Source organism: Seriola dumerili, unplaced genomic scaffold (genome assembly GCF_002260705.1).
Source record: "Seriola dumerili isolate Sdu_G_001 unplaced genomic scaffold, Sdu_1.0 BDQW01000068.1, whole genome shotgun sequence".
Lineage (NCBI taxonomy): Eukaryota > Metazoa > Chordata > Actinopteri > Carangiformes > Carangidae > Seriola > Seriola dumerili.
The window spans coordinates 15,098,626-15,116,395 of NW_019174323.1; the positions used below are offsets into that span (position 1 = coordinate 15,098,626).

Genomic DNA, 17,770 nt, shown 5'->3' on the forward strand with positions numbered 1-17,770 from the left:
ATTAGTAGATGCAGTGTAGTCTTCTTTCTTGATTACCTAAACAGGTATACCTGTACAGTGTTATAACACCAAAGATATTTCCTAATAATACCACAAATAGCAGCAGGCATTTATTTTTTTTTTGATACTTAACTTCTGGGAAAGCTGCACATTCCTGTTTCTGTTATTTCCTGGGTAGAAAATGAAAGCTATTTTCATATTGAGTTACGTCAATCCTGTTAAGGAATATTAGGGCTTCAGTGGTTCTTGAGATAAGCTGATAGACAAATATAGAGGACTGAAAACATTGCCTCCTTTAAGAGGTAACTTTTGTAATAGTTTTTGATAGAGATAGAGTTGAATGAAATTAAGTGAACTTCATCATCCCATGGGATTCTGTTTAACTTCCTCGTGAAACGTAAGCCTCCTTAGAGAGCGAGACATTAAAAGAATAACTCAAGAGATGTACTGTAGGTAATGGTAAGAGGGTGATCTCCCAAAGCTCTAGTAGGAAGGCATTAATAAGAGAAAAAAGGATGGAAGTGAGAGAACAGTCGAGGATATGAAGCAGACCGAGAAGAGAAAAAAGGAAAACACTGCTCTGTTTTATTGTTTGACTGAAGTCTTAGCTTATTAAGTATTATTATTTTTGGATGTGGCCTGACCTTATCCCAGCAGTACCTCCGGCTTGGTCGTGTGTTCCAGCGAACGCAATTGGCAGCGTTTGACAGTCATTCTCAACACTCAGTCCACACAGAGAAGCCAGAGGAACCCAGGACCCTCTTTCTGAGAGACAACCACTATTACTTACTGAGCCAGCTGTAGCCAATTAACACATTCAATTAACAAAATAATGAATTTAAGAATTGAGTGTTATGTCATTTTAACTAAATTGCAGGAGACCAAGCTGCAGAAGTGTACATCTCATTGTGACAAAGACTGAGGATGTCTTAAAAAGGCAACTATACCAGGACCTGCTGGACTCCAGAACCGGTTCCATGCTGCAGGATATGGTGGCAAAGGCAGAAAGGAAAGGAGGGAAGAGAACTTTACAGAGTTTCCTGAAACTCCCCAGCCTTTCAGATGAACAGCCTGGTGTCCAGAGCTGGATGAACATAATGGGAACACGCACTCGCCGTCATTTTCCTTTTGCTTTGCCATCTGATCACGGACTACTGGAGACCAATGTGACTGCTGATACATATCAATAACTTCATGATTACTTTGTACTCTTTATTCATTGGTGTGTGACTCACTACTGCCAGTTTTAGCTGTTCAGCAATGGACAACAGTGATAAAGACAATAAACATATTAATATTGATATCTTTAAGTCCATATAAACTTTAAAGAAGCTATTTTTTCCTATAGTTTTGCTATTGTTAAATAGCATACCAGCGTTAGCATTAACTGCTGTTTACTTGCAGTCTAGAAGGAACATTGCGAGTTCAGCATCAAACTCAATTCCTGTACTTGTGAAGGGCCGTCTGCAGCGGTGGAAAGCAACACAAGTGTTAACTCTTGTCTCCATCTCGTCTTTTCTTCACCTGAAGTTATCACGCTAACCAGCTAGCCTCAGCCTGTCTCGTCACTTTACGATAGCGACTCACTGTAGCCTCCAGTCCGCCCTGAAGACGCAGCGCTGCTCAGAGGGCGTATTATAACACCTTGTCTTGTAAAGACAATGACGGCAGAAGCTCTTGTCAAGCTTCAGTCATCACCCCCCACTACCAGCAAGAAAGGGGGTCCACAACTACTGTACTGAAACCTTCTGATGATTTAGTCGGTCACTGATTGATAAATGATAATGTTGGAACATTTGAATTACTGTGAAAGCAACACATTCACAGATAAAATGAACCTTTTTCTTTCTCTGAAAATGGCCGCAGTGCTCTTTGGGACTGTTTTTGTGCATGTGTTATGTATTTATGCAGTTTCCACGATCATGCTGTATTATTATTATTACTGCCATCTGAATGTCCCTCACCAACTCGCACTTGACTTTAGCCAGAGCTCACAGCAGAGGTGCACAACTAAACAGAGGGGAGCGAGAACCTCGCCAGTTTGTTGCTAATGTGTGTGATTTATTTACATGTGAGTGCAATTAAGGATCCGACCGTGTGTGTCGGCCTTTTCTTGTGCTCGCTCAAAGAGGCGCTAAGTTACGTCCTGGCTCAGATCTTTCAGTGCTGAACCACCACTCTGTTATATTTAGTGTGCAGAGCTGGCTACAGGCCAGTCACATTTACACCCCAACGTTTGGTACAGACACCACCATATGCCTGTTTGTGCATTTGTGTGTGTATGTGTGTGTGCCTTCTCCATAGTTATACATTACAGGAGTGCAGGGCAATACCTTCTCTAGGTTTAATACATTTTCCACCGCAGAGATGATAAATGTCAAAACTTATGATGTCCTTCAGCATTTTATCTGCATAGTATTTTCTTTATTTCAGAAGCAGCACATACATAACAATCTGTGGTGTGCAGGCATTTGTATGCCTAATAATGTGCGTGTGTGGTGTGTGTTTTACTGTTCACTGTTGTGCAGTGGATCAGTTACACAGTCACCTGGATTCGCTATTAGACAGCACTTAAAATCTGACCCCACTGTCTCCAACCTGTTTTCACATCTTAGAGCCTCAGAGCTTCATTTCCATCTGTGAGAGGGAGTGTGTTCGTACTGTATTGCGTGTGAGTGCGAGGGACCGCTCAGTCAAAAGAATGAGTGAATATGTGTTCGTATGAAATTTAGAGGGCGACACAAATAAGAACAACTGCAGGTTGTACATCTTCGCGTACAAAGCGTGTAAAATCCCAAGAGTTGACAAAACTAAAATCTTATCCGTCACTCAAGTTTCTAAAAGAACTTCTCTGGAAAACTGAGTTGGCTACCATTGTCTCCCTCAGATATGCTGAATTGAGTTTAACTGTGTTTTGAAAATCTAAAATATTATCAGAGCAGACAGAGTGTGCTGAGGGAGTATCATCTAGTTTTGATCTATTGCTACGGTTTAACCGGGACAAATCCTGCTAGATCCTAGAGACTGAAACATACAAATATTCAAATCTGTGTATTTGTGTGTGTTTGGGGACAGAAGGGCGGCTGACCTCGGCACATACCTGGCTTTGATCCCCACTTGTGGAGGAGCCACGGAGGTGCAGTGATGGGATCCGAGCGCATAAATCATCAGTTATTTACTACCTGATCAGAGCTTTCCCGGGCCGTAAAGCACGGAGCGAAAAGTTCATAAAGCCGTCAAATGAGTTTATTTTTGGACGGATCTAAGAACGAGACGCGGCTTGTTCCAGCCTGTTTCCCCAGATGACAAATTATTTTTTAAAGATTTATTTCCTGTCTTGTTGTATTGAAAGAATGACACATGCATTCTCAGCAACTATCCGACATTGAAAGTAATAGAGTCCATTCGGATACATTATGGGGAGTTGTATGTGTATACATGTACAAAGTTTCACAGTTAATTTAGGCTTTTTATCTGGTGTGAATACACGGCTCATTGGGGAAACCATCTTTGAATAATACCTCAACTCCCCATACATATTATTAAGTATTTCCTTACACAAAGTGTGAGGAGAAATCAGTTGTTTTTTCTTTAAACATCTGATGCTGCTAGTGGTTTCTCAATCAACAATAATATCAAAAGACGGTGTTGGGTGATGTTGTGAAGTAGCGTGGGATCATGGGAGTTTTTGTCTTCACCACTATTGCCGTCAGCTTGGATTCTTTAGGTGTCAGTCATTCCGGAGGTTTTTACCGCAGAGGTCTCCTCCTCTCCAAATCAAACAGCCAGTGAAACACAGAATAAAGCAGTTTCACCTTAAAAATCAGTGATTCGCTGACACTCTTCGGTGGACACAGGACGTGACAATTTAATGTGGAAAAGTTACACATTATAACTTTAACTATAAAATAAAGGGAAGAAATGTTAGAAGAGGGTTTACTGGGATCTGTGTCCCCTCCCTCCTCGCTGCAGCCTTCCAGGTAAAGTAATTTCAAAAAGCCCGATAATTAACTTTTCTGAACACTGTGACAAGCAGAATTCCCTCATAGACCCGTCACACACACACACACACACACACACACACACTTGAATAATTCTAAGGGGAGGGGTGGGTGGTGGGGATTTGCGCTTGACCAAAGAAAAACACCAGCAACGTTGACGTGACAGATCGAAGTTAACTGATGTTGTCACTGGCCTCTACTGCCCGCACAAAGTGGTGTGTGTGTGTGTGTGTGTGTGTGTGTGTGTGTGACTGTGATTGTATTTGTGTTCGTGTGTGTGTGTGCAGTAAGACCCATTAGTGTGCAGTAATGGGAGGGGATATTGGTAGTGTATAGGTGTAATTACCTCAAGCTAACATGGAGCTCAGGCCGCGGGGCGCCTCCAACACAAATATGAACTGCTGAGCATAGATACCACTTTGTCCTCCTTCACCGCTTGACCTGGGGGAGAAAGTTCAACAGGGCCTATAGTTCTGAAAGTGTGTGTGATTGTATGTGTGTGTGTGTGTGTGTGTGTGTGTGTGTGTGGGTAAGAGAAGAGAGCCCTGGGAAATAAAGCTAACCCAAAGAAAAAGCTTTAAAAAAAAAAATTAAAAAAAGACGGGCAGAGAAAAAAAGACATAAAATAAAGCGTAGGTGTGTTGGACAATGTCTGTGCTGACTTATCTGCTGCTTCTGCTATGACTGACTTTTCTCCTGTTGTTTTCCTTGTCCGTGATAATCTGCAGAGCTTTTTCAAAATCCCCCGTTCCCATCATCTATCTGTCCATCGATCCACTTCTCTGGCACTCTTCAAAAGCCCCCCCACCCCTCCCCCCACCCCTCCGATCTTTTCCTTTCCTTCTACAATGCATCAATCTATCTCCACCTCCTCCCTGACACAGAGGTTGGACATCTCACTATTGTATTTGCTTTATGAGAACATCTGTTTAGCTTACTGGCTCAACCCCTGGCCTTGAAAAGCCTCCAATAAAGCCTTAACTCAGCCTCCATGTGGAGCACCACCACCTCTGTTAGCTGGGGGGCATCTCAGGCGGTACAGTAAGTGGCTGCAGCTTGCCCACTCTTAAACTCTTTAGTATGAAGCTGTTGTCACTGAGCCAGCTAATAAGGCCCTTTCAGGTGCTGTAAGACGGACGTCCTCAGTTCACTGCGGTTAAGCAAAGAAGCTTTACGGCTGCATCGATTGTGTGTTGTTTTTGTGAGCGCTGTCAAACGCAGGGTGCACCGCAGCACTGTGACTGATGGGTAAACTGCTGCTGTGAGACCGTCCTGTGAGGAAACAGTTCCACAGGTCGTCTGTGCAAGCGGCTTATTATGACCCGCAGTTACACGTCATTATGAGGTGACCTCTAGTGGCCGTGGTAATTAGATGGATGGATGGATCGACAGAACACAGGACTTTCACACGCGAGACTTCTGTTTGTTTCTTTTGTGAAACTAACACTCGTTCTTTTTATCCATCATGCATTGGACAACCTTAACCCTAACCTGTGTGTTTATTATCGTAACCATGGCGACGACAGTCTTCTAACCCTCAAGGAAGTACATTATCTGAACCCAAACCGCAATCTTTTCCAAAACCTAACCAAACCATGCCCGCTCTACAACTTTAAAGGCTTGTTTAGTATTGTTACCATGACGACAAAGGTCCAATACTCCCGCTGGTACGCCTGTGGGTCATATCCAAGGGTATGGGACAAATGACCTTTATGGTCATCTAGGTTAGAGCAGTTGTTGGCTGCTGTCGAGCTGCTGAAGTATTGCTTTCACATCTTTGTCGGTGTGATGATTTGAAGGGAACCTCAATAGAATGAACACATCTAGTCTGTTCACAGGTGTTGGGGAGGGCTACAACATATGTGAAAAAAGTTTTATAAAGCAGGAGAGGGAAAATATGATAAATCGCCTTAAGTGATGTCACTTGAGGCAGTGTAGGTTGCAGCATGAGTCTGCAAATGAAGGGGTGTGGAGTCAGAAAAAGGTGCGTTTTCCCGACTTTTGGCCACTTATCATCTTTACTTGAGGCTAACAGCTGAAAGCTGCAGTAGGCGATACTCCCGCAACACACCTGAATCAAACTGTCACTGGTCGAGTTGCATTTTGACAAATAAGCAAAAGGTTTTGCAAAGGAAGATGAATGTGTGGAATAAAAATAGGCGACACCTCTGGTACTGCTGCGTCCACTGTCCATCGTGAGTACAACACTGTTTTAGGGATGCCAGGCTAAATCAGCAGGGTTCTCCGTTGCTCATGCTAAGCAATATAGATAGCATTGCACTTTGCTCCACATTTCTGCACTGCTCAGCACTTCTTTTAAATGTCTTCTTATTTCAGTCTTCATTATTTTATCTCATTTTACATGAATGTTTTTAATGTTTTTCATATTACATCAATACTTTTGACAATGTTTTATGTTCATTTCATGTCTTTTCTTTTCATGTGAAGCACTTGGTGCAGGTCATTCCTTTGTTGTGAAGCGCTCTTGTGTGAAAGGTGCTATACAAATTAAGTTTATTATTATTATTGTTATTGTTATTATTATTATTATTATTATTGTTATACAGTTGTTTTCTCAAGATAAACATTAATAAAGTCTGAGAAAGAAAAGAACCTCATCATAAGGATATATTTGCTAGATCCATTCATAAAGTTTAAGAGTTCATGAGAAAACAGTAAAAGAAAACTTTTCAAGTTCTCTATCCAGCAGTGTGAAGAAACACCAATCTGGATCTTCACCAAAATGATTTTTTTTTTCTCTGGTTCTTTGCAGCAAATTTAAATGTACGCTGTAAACACTGTGCACTGTGGTGCACTGAAATTGGAAGGTGTCAAATTCTGCACATAGTTCCTTTAAAGTGTCACATTAACAACAGAGAATGATCAAAGATCATATTTCAAGTGCTTTGGAAAGACTGCAGCTAAAGAATAACGTTTGACTGTGTCACTGATCTCTGTTAATCTGCTTTCATTTTAATTAAAGCTAAATTCATTCCTCATGTGCAGTATCTGTCAGTTTGTTACTATTAATTATATGAAACCATTATTTATGCACAGTTGATATTATTAATGACATCAGGTATGCTTGTGAGAGACATGATGCAAAGTGTGTAGTAATGACGGAGGACCTCACTGAAGGTCATGCTTGGTGTTAGCATGTTTGGCCCGGAGATAATGTCAGATTGTAACAAAGCCAACTTGTTACCGTAAGGTTCCTGGTTCCTGGAAAAGCTGAGGAAGTCTGGACTAGGAAAACTGGTGAGCAACACTTGTTTCTCAGTCAACTGGAGGTAATTTTGTGTTTGTACTGACGCATGTAGCTGAGCTGGCTGGTTACCAGGTGTGAAATTGTGTTACTGTAAAACAGAGGAAAAACAACAGCAACAACAGCGGGATGGGTGAAGAAGAGGAAGATTGGGGTTGGGGGCTGGAGTGGTGGTGTAGGTGGTGGTGTGGTGGGGGGGAGCTGTCCAGAGATTTATTGAGCGTGGTGATGTCATGTTTGTGGTTTGGGACATTATGTCACACATGGTTTCTATATCAGTGGGCCGCTGCTTGGCCTGATGCATCAGAGTGGACGGGACAGACCTACAGATCCAGCAGGAAACACATCTGCAGATTCACGCTGACCTCCGGCCAAGCTGCACATTTGGTCTCGGGTCTTTGTTGCTACGGATGAACGGTGTCCAAGGGTGAGCATGTGTGTTTTCATATTCATGTGTGTGTTCGTATTGTTGTGCCACACACCTTTTTTTTTGGACAGATTTTCCTTTATGATGTCCACAAGAAAACAACTTATTAGACACATGTCTGGGTTTATCTTTTTTTTTTTCCACACGGATATTTTCCCCAGCAGGTCGCTGGTGCTGTACACAAATTAAATCTGAACTTCAAGTCATCAACATGGCGGGTTACAGAAAACAGCTGACTGCTGCGGCTTAAAATTTGATAAAAGCGGTGGGAGTGAAACAAAATAATAAAGTTGCTGTAAAACCAAAACAATGAGCTACAGTAATTTGACCCATTGTTAATATAAAACCATTACATTAGTGCAGCTTTAAAGTTGACAGTTCATCACTTTTTTATTACTTTTAGGCCATATACACTTACTTACTTATTACTATTATCAAATATGAATATTATTACTGTTCTCTTCAGGTGTTTTTCTACTACTTCCCCGGTCAGCGACCGAGGAGAAACTGTATCTGAGAGTTGAGCTCCACCTGCATGCCTGTATCTAGGACCAGCGAACAGAGGCCAAACGGGTGGAGATACGACACAAACCCGAGAGATGGAGGGATGCGCAAAGGCTGTTTTCACTCACCCCCCCATGCGGTCTCTATTACTCCTCTGCCTGTTTCTGTCATCACATCATGTCAGAGCTCTTGTTTCAACATACCGCTGACTTTATGCAGATATTTGTGCACCTGTAACTCATATTCATAAAGACATGGGTCCAAGAGAGGAGGCTATTTTTATGCCTTCTGAGATTCAGAAAGTGATTGGTGTTATTGATGATATGACCTCAGAAACGGAGGAAGACAGCAACACAGAGGGAGATATATGAGGTCGAACGGATGGAATTATAAGAACACGTGCTACTAATATGACTAAGAAGAAGACTTAAGAAAATGGAAACAGTGTAAGAGCTGAGTTTGATGCACAATATAGATGTGAGTTTAAACCAGGTGCAAATTTATGAACTGTTATGTTTCTCTCCTTAAAATTCACAAAGCAATTTCTGTAGGTTCCTGATGCAGTTTGAGTGAATTAGCTGAGTTCTCTAAAATGGCTACCACTGCACTCTGCCATCCACAGGTCACATGAGGACGGGGGTTGTTCTGGGTGAGTTGTTCCAACCAACTGGTAAATTTCAAGGCCACATCCCAAACTCCACAAACACATGGCCTTGCATATGAATAGCCCTCTTGCTTCAAAACTAGGGTTGTGCATTTTTCTTGCCTGCAGAAGGAAAGGTTAGCAAAACCAGCTGACCCTCCGTTTCCTCGGCTACCAGTGTTTACATAACCAACACACTCATATGTTCACGTATGTGCAATCGCAGGGGCCGCAAAAACCTCCCCTGCAGGCTTTATCTGCGGTAGAACGAATCAATCATGCATGTATGCATGTGCATGTGGGTGTGCCTTCGTGAGTGTTTGAATATGCAACTGTAGCAGTCATTCCCTCCAGCTTTTGAATTATGGATTATTGTATTAGCTGAACTATCATGAAGTCAGGCGGAGCACGTTCTGGGGAATAAATTGGCTTGACCCCTAGAAAACACTGCTGCTCCTCAGCGTTTGTGTTTTAGTCACCGCTGCTTGGGGTGAAGTATTTAAAATAAATGATGGTGAATTAAAACAGTTACACATTTTACTAGATATGCTGCAAGTAAAACAGCATCATTAAAATTCTGTTCTCGTTTTTGTGGTTAGGCAGACGAACTAAGATGAACAAACAAATCATTTTCTTTCTTCCTCCCTGCTCAGTTCTTTCATTTTTCAAACATGATTATGTGTTGCTCAATCTTACTCAGGCTCTTGTGGCTTTGGCAGTTGAACTTTGTGCTATTGGCTGCTTCGGCAGTTGGTTACTTGTGAATAAAAACAAGAAAACAGTTCATTTCAGTGGTGTTGCTGTTTTTGTAATTCTGTACTTCTGGTTAAGGGGTGGGTCGGCAAGGACTGGCAGTGAAGGTCATCACATTGATTGGTGCACAAAAGCATGTGACACCTTTTTAAAACTGAGTGTCATCAACTTAAAAAAGAGGCACAGACAAAAACACAAAATACTTAAAAGTAAGTATTTAAATACACAGATACAGTCTGTTGCAGCATTGTTGAAAGAACAGAAAAGAACCCAACAGATCCTTAAGGTCTGCTATATGTTTTGAACGCAGTCCCACAAAAGACATTTGCAAAGTCAGAAGCCAAAGCCACATGATGGTTCATATATATACAGTAGTAAAACTGATCACTCCATGATTGTGTAATTGACATCTGAGCATGAAAAGTCACAAAAAATTGAAGTTACAATGTTTTTACGCAACAATGACAGTGATCTGTTAGTTATGTAATTACTAACTAACATTCACAGTTAAATGTCCTGCTTTGTAGCTGTCAGACCACACAAATAGTTACACACATTATTCTTCCTATCAGTATTGCACCTGGTCCATTACAACAATGAGTTGCCTGCTAATCACAGTTCAGTGGCATGTTTTCTTTTTCCAAATGTTGCTGTGTTCCTCTCTGTTATCATAATGAGAGCAGGAGGTAGGCGGAGAAATGGTTCCCACATGTTTGAATATTACTCTGTTCATTAGCTGCGTGTGCGTGTGTGGGTGTGTGTGTGTGTGTGTGTGTGTGTGTGTGTGTGTGTGTGTGTGTGTGTGTGTCACTGAGAGCTCTGATTAATTGCTCCTATCCAATGAGCTCTGGGTTCAGACCAGGCCACTAATTGTCATAATCCACCTTTGTTTGTTTCAACTGCTCGACCAGCCCTCACCAGCTGTGTGTGTGTGTGTGTGTATGTGTGTGTGTGTGTGTGTGTGTCACCTACACTCTCTACAGCACATGACTTGGCATTAGCATCTCTTCCTCCTCTGTTCCTCTCTCTGTCTAGACTGCAGCAGAGAGAGCGAGAGGTAAACCGAGATGCAGAGTGAAATAAAGGCAGACAGAGAGAGAAGAAATCACAGAGAAACTATGCTTTCTGCTCAGTCTCTTTGTGGCCAGACACGTTTGCCAAATAGATCCCAGTGGATGCTCCATTCTCTATAGATGGTTTAAACTGGTGTGCTGCTCGCGGAGGCTCTTTAAAACCTTTCAGCATATTATGCTTTGCTGATTTTGCATGGCACAGGGCCCTTCATGATGACTGCCTCCCCCGAAATGAAGCAGCCCGTTTTATCCCCTAAAAGTAATATAGCCTACTGAAGTGTCCTCGAGCAAGACACCAAACGCTCAGCTGCTTCTGTCTGTGAAAAGCCTGTCTATCTGGATGCATGCATGTCTGTTTGCCTATCAGTCTGCGTCCTCTATAGCTTTTGTATGTGAGACGTACAAAAAAATGTCAATTTTCCAACATCCTGGAACAAATATCAGACGGGAGTTTTAGACACATTTCTATAAAGGCACAGCCATTTTTACTGTCACTGCCACTCTGCACTTAAAAAATATGATGTCACACGTGAAATGTGACACGTAAGACATAGGTATAAAGACATACTGTGCAGAGTAAACAGTGTTGAGTACCAACCATACAAACTCACAGGTTAAAGTTGACCAAAGATGAGTTGTGACTTGCAAACCAGCTGACTGTCAGTTAGCCCTTTCATTCAAACAGTGATAGGTCCAATTATCCAGCAAACACAATTAGGATATCAGCTAGAAAAGGCAGCCAGAGACAGTGTTCATGGTATGTAGCTACAGCTAAAAAAAGATGCAGAAAACTGCATATGGACCCAGCAAAAAAAAAAAAAAAAAAGGAAAGCAGGCTTATAGAGCAACCAGTTGACCTAAGTGTAACTGTGTCTATAGGACAGAGCATTTATAGAGACAAATTATTTCTCTGGATCAGTTAGATCTCTGTGGACATTGCTCGAGGCCTCAACCCAAGAGATTATTCTTTCCTCTGAAGCAACTCTGCCTCCTCGGCCTCTGTAGCTACAACTTCAAACTGCAAATAAATACGGACTGAATAACAGTGATGCAACAGGGATTAGTCAGACACACACAGTAAGTGGTGACAGATTATTCATCTCTGTATTCTTTATTGGTCACAGCATCTCCATATTTCATCGGCTGATTGGTTTGTTGCAAGTCAGCCAGGCGGGGGTCTCTAACTACCCTGCAAGCAGAGCAGGGAGCCAGGGTTTGGCCATGATAGATGCTGCCTCTCCCCCTCTGCCTCTGATAGATAGGACCTCCTCTGAGAGAGAAAGGAGTCATTCCCTTCTCTTGTGCTACTCCATCTTGTTCAGTGTTGTTGTGGAATCTAGGCTGATCCTGCTGTCCCCTCTCACCTCCATACCCACACACAGGAGATACAAACATCTGTCCCGATGATGAATGTGAGATACTTTTGTATTTGCTTGTTTTGATACTGTGCCACAGCCATCCTGTGAGGGAAACAAATGTGTCTCCAGAAAACCCTTAATTCTAAAAGCATTGCATGGAGGTCTGTGGCAGGTATTGTGGGCCGTATGGAGCAGCACTGTGCACATAGTAAAGAGAGAAAGTGGATGAGAGGTGTGTTAAAGAGGATAAAACTGTTGAGTAACAAAGTGTGATATGTAAACTATGTGTTTTCATTACTGTAGGATAAAAGAAACTGTAACAAAATAAGCTTAGTGATAGGCAGTCATGCTGACTGGTTGACGGAAACTATGTTTTTCGAGTAGCTGACAAGTTTGAAAGGTTAAAGGAACTATTTGTAAGTTTTGCTATTGCTACGTAGTCAGCGTTAGCATTAACAGCTGTTTACTGACCAGTCTGGAGGAGTGGAACAAATGTACTGCAGAATGTCACTACCTCTCATATGCTGAGCAAGCTCTCTATCATTTTGCGCTCTATACAGACACCACCCTGGTGATCACAGCTGATGAAACGTTCATAAGAATCCAAAACATAGCTCCATCAAAAGGCAGTACGCATGTTCATGTGACCATGTGACCATGTGACCATGTGGCCTAATGGACAAGGCGTCTGACTTCGGATCAGAAGATTGAGGGTTCAAGTCCCTTCATGGTTGGATGTTGCATGCTATGTGTTGCTTTATCTAATGGGTTTGAAGGAATCACAGGGAACCATCTTCCCTGCTGAAAGGCATTTAAAGCCACAGTAGTCAGCTGAAGTTTGGATATTGATGTAAAGCTTGAGAGAATACTTCCCCAGACAAACATACAAGAGAGTGCCACTACGCTTAATAAGAAAGCTCTGTTTCAGTTTTGTCAATTCCCCTCCACAGAAGGTGGAGATGATCACACCAAACTAAACATGCACAATAGAGTCACTGTGGTTTGTTCTGTGTGCGCTTCATTCTGGAGCAAATTGTGTGCACAATCAGGCCGGTTAGCTCAGCTGGTTAGAGCGTGGTGCTAATAACGCCAAGGTCATGGGTTCGATCCCCATACTGGCCAATAGCATTAACACTTAAGACCCTACCTGTTAATGCTTCAGACAGAAACACCCATCACTTTCACAGGGTACTTCATTGCTGTCATGATGGATGGTAGGCTATCAAAAACATTTTGGATTTTCCATTCTCTCTCTCTATTTTGTCCAACTTGTACTTTTGGTGTTAGCATAATGTAAAGGTCAGAACAGTAAGAGATGGCAAAGCCCTTTAAAAGATGATGTGTGAATGTGGTCAATCAGAAGATTGTAGCTCTCTATTATGTGGCGCTCTCTAAAGACACCACCCTGGTGGCCACAGCTGATGAACAGGTCCATCGAAATTATCTAGGATAATCATGTGACCATGTGGCCTAATGGACAAGGCGTCTGACTTCGAATCAGAAGATTGAGGGTTCGAGTCCCTTCATGGTTGGATCTTGCACCTTATGCATTGCTGTATCTAATGTCTTTGAAGGAATCCTTTCCTGCTTTAGTCAGCAACACTTAAAGCTACAGGAGTTTGCTGAAGTTTGGGGTGTTGATACAAAGCTTGAGGAAATATTTCTGACTTTGCTCCACACAAATAAATACACTGGAGAATGCCACTATCTATTGCGTAATAAGAAAGCTCTGTTTCAGTTTTGCTATTTCCTCTCCACAGAAGGTGTGGTTTGTTCTGTCTATGCTTCAGTCTAGAGCAAACTGTGTGAAAACTCCGGCCGGTTAGCTCAGTTGGTTAGAGCGTGGTGCTAATAACGCCAAGGTCATGGGTTCGATCCCCATACTGGCCAGTATCATCAACACTTAAGGTTCTTGCTGTTGAAGCATCAGACAGAAACACCCATCATGCTTAATGGAGACTTCAGATCTATTTAAATTAAAACAGCCATTAAAATGAAAGCTGTCAGTGCTGTCATGATTGACGCTATCAATAAAACCATGATCCTCCTCTCTCTAACTCAAAACCACAAATGATAATGATAATGTATGTTATGATTTGGTGCTATACAAATAAAATTGAATTGCATTGAATTGAAATGTCAACCTCACCACAAATTTCTATACAAACTTTTTTGCCAGTCCATTTCCATAGGTGTTGAGATACATTACTGAATGAAAACTGTGACCTGCTGGTGGTGGTGAGACCATGGATCTCTGTATAAAGTTTGATATAATAGTAGTTGAGATATTTCATGCTAGACCAATAGGCGGACATTAACATCCCTATGAAATGGTCTTCTAGCTAAAGCGTGGCCTTACTGTATGATGAGATACATGTTGGATCAAGGAAATGTGAAGGCGCTATCCATTCCGAAAACTATTCACTTCTTCCTTGGCTTCTTGGCTAACCTTTCGCCACACTTCACTGAACCTGTCAAGTAGAGTTTGAGATATTCTGACAACTACCAGACAAACACAACTGAAAACATGAAGTAACAAACAGGCAAACTGTGGTAGCAATTACAGTGGTCAGCATCATTTCCTCCAGTTTATTGGCCTGTACTCTGGTCAGACCCCCGCTCTCTCTTTCCCTCTCTCTGACCTCTGACTTTGACCCAGTGGAGTAACAGCAGGCCTGCCTCCCGTCCCTCTGACACCTCGTAAACATTGACAACAGCCCTTAACTAGCAACTAATCGCTGGCCTGCACTATTGCAGACGAGTGATCGGGAACCTGTAATTAAAACTTTCCCATGGACAGCCAACCGGATGAGGCACCTGTTAACGATGACATGATGTCACTCTGTTACCACGGCTACTGGTCCAATTAGTAAACAGAAGTGTTTTCCTAGCCTGTTTTTTTATTGAGGGCCACCAACAAGACTTTCTGGCATTGCTGCTCCTGTATTTTTCTTTAGCACTTGTTTTTGATGGCTAGCAGGAACATGGAGCAATTCCCACCTCTGCTTTTAATCACTCTTGAATGGAAACATATCTTGGGAAAAACAGTCAATACTAATATCTTTACAAAGGAGTACCTACTGACCTTGATAGAGGCTAGTTCAGTCTGAAAGTATCCCCATCTAATTTGGGAATCCATGAGTGTCATTTGATACCTTTGCTAACTTCACTTTAATCGACCCCTTCTTTTACTGCCCTGGAGGTTACTCTAAGAAAACACAGCACTAAAACTACAAAAAGTACCTAAATGGCCAGCTAACCCTAACACACTTTGTTCTAATGCTGGCCCTAAAGGTTCACTAACAGTTCACCGCCTGCTATCCACAGATTTATAATCTCACCCAGGAACTTGAGTGAGCAGCCCTGAACAGCCCCACAACCCTCTTAGCCCCCCTTCCCCCCAAACCCCCCCCCCCCCTTTTAGGTGAGGCCAATAAAATACGCCACCATTTTGCAGAATAATCAGCCATTTTAATCATGCATATTTGTCCTTCCAATAACTTTAAATGCCATCTAATCCCCTAAAAGAGGCAGTGAGAGAAAACTGGCCCTCATGCCTAATTTTACCCCAGTGGTTTCAGTTGGGCGCCTGGTCTAATTCAAACTTTACATGGCCCCAACACATTTGAGGACAATGTGGAGGCCTTTAGGGAGCAACTACAGTGACAAATGAGCCCAAATAGGTTTGCTGCTCTGTGACTGTCGCTGGGGTTAGGGTGGCTAATCTCTCAAAGTTTTAATGTGTTTCAGTCTTTGTGTGTGGTTTTGGACTCATGGACCATGCACACTAGGGAAACTGCAACTCAGTCTAAATCCCCAAGGTAAATTCAAAATGTCCTGTTTTCGCTTGCTTGAACTTTTAGGAGGAACTTAGTTTAAATAAAGGATAAAAATAATTGCTTTGGGTGTGTTTTTGTGTTTACGTGGAGGCCCTTAAAGAAAGAACACATATGCATTGGCCCTTACTCCAATGTAATGTACAGTAGTAGATCTAAATTATTGTAGCACAAAATAATTAAACTAATTAATGACCAAAGAGAAAAGAAAAAAAGACCAAACTCTTACTACAATACAAAATCTATAGGACAGATGTAACATGTCCTAGTAGGGAGAAAACGTCATAGTTTAATAAGGCGTAAAGAACGTACTCAAAATCTTATAGTATAGTAAGGCATTAAAAAATTCATGAATACATAATCGTATACTAGGGTATAAAAATGTCATTAAAACGACATAGTTTAGTAAATCATCAAAAATGTCATAAGAATTACATATTATAGTAAGACATAAAAAATGGCGTTTAAAAAGTCATAGTTTAGTTAAGCATGAAGACCGTCCTAAAGACAACATGCTATAGTAAAGCATAGAAAATGGCATAAACACAATAAACTATAGTAAGAATTAAAAAAATGTCATAAAGTAGTATAGTAAGGTGAAAAAAACGTACTCAAAACTTCATAGCATAGTAAGACATTAAAAACATCAGCATAAAAATGGCATAAAAACGACAGAGTATACTAAGACATAAAAATGTCATGAAAAGGTCATGGTATATTAATGCGTAAAAAATGCACTCAAACCAGTGTACTATATTAGGGCATTAAAAACGTTATGAAAACATCATAGTATAGTAAGGCATTAACAATATCATAGAAACGTCATATTATACTAATATGGAAATGATATACTATAGTAAGGTAAAATAAATGACATAAAAATGACATATTATTGTAAGGCATAAAAAGTCAAAAAAATGTCATAGTATAGTAAGGCATGAAAACGACATAGTGTAGTGAGGCATAAAAAGTCATAAAACGCCATAATATTATAAGGCAAAAAAAGTCATAAAACGTCATACTATAATAAGGCATAAAAACGTCATAGTATAGTAAGGCATAAAAACAACATAGTATAGTGAGGCATAAAAAGTAAAAAAAAAATCATAGTATAATAAGGCATAAAAAGTCAAAAAAACGTCATAGTATAGTAAGGCATAAAAAGTCATAAGAACATCATAGTATAGTAAGGCATAAAAAGTCAAAAAAACGTCATAGTATAGTAAGGCATAAAAAGTCATAAAACCGTCATAGTATAGTAAGGCATAAAAAGTAAAAAAAAACGTCATAGTATAGTAAGGCATAAAAAGTCATAAAAACGTCATAGTATAGTAAGGCATAAAAACGTCATAATATAGTAAGGCATAAAAAGTCAAAAAAATGTCATAGTATAGTAAGGCATAAAAACGTCATAGTATAGTAAGGCATAAAAAGTCATAAAAACGTCATAGTATAGTAAGGCATAAAAAGTCAAAAAAAGGTCATAGTATAGTAAGGCATAAAAAGTCATAAAACCGTCATAGTATAGTAAGGCATAAAAAGTAAAAAAAAACGTCATAGTATAGTAAGGCATAAAAAGTCATAAAAACGTCATAGTATAGTAAGGCATAAAAACGTCATAATATAGTAAGGCATAAAAAGTCAAAAAAACGTCATAGTATAGTAAGGCATAAAAAGTCAAAAAAAAGTCATAGTATAGTAAGGCATAAAAACGTCATAGTATAGTTAGGCATAAAAAGTCATAAAAATGTCATAGTATACTAAGGCATAAAAAGTCAAAAAAACGTCATAGTATAGTAAGGCATAAAAAGTCAAAAAAACGTCATAGTATAGTAAGGCATAAAAAATTAAAAAAAACATCATATTATAGTAAGGCATAAAAACGTCATAGTATAGTAAGGCATAAAAAA

General features: G+C 40.7%; 4 non-coding genes across 4 annotated transcripts; all 4 read left to right on the plus strand.

Moving 5' to 3' along the window:
• Nucleotides 1-12,685: 12,685 nt before the first annotated feature.
• On the plus strand, nucleotides 12,686-12,758 carry trnar-ucg. The gene has a single exon. It is a non-coding gene; the product is annotated as a tRNA-Arg (tRNA).
• A 314-nt stretch (nucleotides 12,759-13,072) lies between these two features.
• Nucleotides 13,073-13,146, plus strand: trnai-aau. Its single transcript has one exon. It is a non-coding gene; the product is annotated as a tRNA-Ile (tRNA).
• A 337-nt stretch (nucleotides 13,147-13,483) lies between these two features.
• trnar-ucg lies at nucleotides 13,484-13,556 on the plus strand. Its single transcript has one exon. It is a non-coding gene; the product is annotated as a tRNA-Arg (tRNA).
• A 284-nt stretch (nucleotides 13,557-13,840) lies between these two features.
• On the plus strand, nucleotides 13,841-13,914 carry trnai-aau. The gene has a single exon. It is a non-coding gene; the product is annotated as a tRNA-Ile (tRNA).
• The last annotated feature ends 3,856 nt before the right edge of the window (nucleotides 13,915-17,770 follow it).